We start from the raw sequence: 2,385 nt of genomic DNA, 5'->3' as shown, positions 1-2,385 counted from the left end.
GGGAAAAATATCGACAACACAATATAGGGCATTTCAGACGGGTTTCGGGAAGAAAGTGATTCATCAGGGTGATGAGACCCACAGAATCAAGCAGAGAGGGACAGCTCGTGGGCTAGACGGGACCAGCAAATGCCATCTGCCATGGGAGCACTTCTCTCCAGAGCTGCAAAGCCGCCGGGTGGTGGATGCAGACGCTGCGAGAGGCACGGCTGTGCAGTTAGCTGGGGCAACTCAGCTCAGTCAAGCACATTTCACAGGGTAAGAACAGTGGTAAATTAGTGAGTTGGGACACTGGAGGCTGATAGGATCAAGCTGCCGCAAAGGAAAAAGCATCTGGAAAAGATACTGCAAGGAATAGGGGTGTCAGACCACACTAATGAAGCAGTGTAGGTCCTGGGGGCTCAGAGGACAGACGGCACAGCCAGGTTTACATGCTCTCTGACAGCTGCCTTTCCTCCAGCAGTGCAGCCTGGCACTGCTGGCCTTGGCAGGTGCTGTACTGGCCTGGGAAAACACTTATGCCTTTATCCCAAAATAAGGAGTCTGGATGGCTTTAATTTTCCTTGTGTGCAGTGATAGCTGTGCCTTTTCCACTGGTCTCAGAAAAGCCCTCTCTGAGTTTAGAAAGTGTTGCTGTTTTGTCACTGACTTTAGCTAAGTTTAGTACCAGAACAGCAAAAAGCAAACCTGTCCAGGTGTGGCCCATCTTTCCACTGGCCTAAACTGCCAAACTGTAGAGCACACAGAGCTCATTACAGCATGCAAAATTTACAGATTGCCATAGACAAAAACAATTTGTCTCAAATTTGTCTTTTCTTGGTATTTGGCCAGTAGACTGGATTATAGGATCACACAGAATCACAGAATTGTTAGGGTTGGAAAGGATCTCTGGAGACCGTCTATCCAACCCTCTCTGCCAAGGCAGGATCACCTAGAGTAGAATGCATTGAGGTAGGATTTTAATATCTCTGGAGAGGGAAACTCCACAACCTCCCTGGGCAGCCTATTCCTGTGCTCTGCCAACTTCAACATAAAGAAGTTCTCCCTCATGCCGAGGTGAAAGTTCTTGTGTTTTAGTTTATGGCCATTGCTTCTCATCCTGTCACTGGGCACCACTGAAAAGAATCTGGCATCATCTTCTTGTCACCTGCCTTTGAAATATTTGGATGTATTGATGAGATCCCCTCTCAGTCTTTAACGGACTGAACAGGCCCAGGTCCCACAGTCTGTCCTAAGACAGAAACTCGAGACCACAAATTATGTTTGTCTCCGCTGGACCTTCTCCAATAGCTCCCTGTCTTTTTTAAACATCATCAGTACTGACTGACTGAGTCTAGCTCCACTAGGGAAGTGTGAAGGGTGTACCTGATTGCACAAAATCCTTCCTTCCCCTGAAGGCTGAACTACCTTCTCCCCCTCAGCCACACCTGGAGGGAGGGGGCAGAGTGTGACAGAAGCAGTGACATCAGGACAGCACTAACCTATGTGAAGGCTGGCCTGTAAGTGCCTGAGAAGCCTCAGCTGGGGTGCTTCAGCTGGCTAGTGCTCAAATGGCTCCAAAAGAATCATCCTGCTCCTACTGTCATCTTACTGGCACTGGCAAGGCAGCACATCAAGTGCTGTGTCCAGTTCTTGGCTGCTCACTTTAAAAAGGACATTGATGTGCTGGAGGATATTTGGAAAAGGGAACAAGGCTCACGAAAGGACCAGAAAACATGTCTTATGAGAACTAGCTGAGGGAGCTGGGGTTGTTTAGTGTCCTGAAGAGGAGGCTCAGGTCTGACGCCATTGCTCTCTAAAACTCCCTGAAGGGAGTGTGCAGTGAGGTGGGGGTCAGTCTCTCCTGAGGGGCCTGCTGTGAGACGACAAGACGAAATGGCCTCAATCTGAGACACGGGAGATTCAGATTCGATATTAGGAAAAAAGATTATCACTGTCAGAGTGGTCACACATTGGAACAGGTTTCCCTGGGAGGCGGTGGAGTCCCCCATCCCTTTTGTTTAAGCATCTGGATCTGGAGATGTGGTTTGAGTTACAGTGGCAGTGCCAAGTGGATGGCTGGATGGGTGACCTTAAAGTTCTCCAGACTCGCTGATTCTGTTATTTGTGCAGGCTCACAGGGAGCTGAGCTCCTGAGAACTCGTCACGCTGCACTTGTCGCCTCAAGCCCGGCGGCCGGCACGGCCCGCGAAGGAAGGAGAGGCCGCGCTCCGCCCTGCGAGAGCGACACCGCGCACGGCGGCGCCCGCCCCCCGCCCGCGCTGCACGACATGGCGGCGCTGTGAGGTGGTCGCGGTGCCTGGCGTCCCTCGCTGCCCGGTGTCCCTCGCTGCCCGGCCTTATCGCTCGCTCCCTCCCTCCGCCATGAGGAACCTGCGGCTGCTG

Source organism: Geospiza fortis, unplaced genomic scaffold (assembly GCF_000277835.1).
Source record: "Geospiza fortis unplaced genomic scaffold, GeoFor_1.0 scaffold240, whole genome shotgun sequence".
Taxonomy (NCBI): Eukaryota; Metazoa; Chordata; class Aves; order Passeriformes; family Thraupidae; genus Geospiza; species Geospiza fortis.
This window is presented reverse-complemented; position numbering follows the sequence as displayed.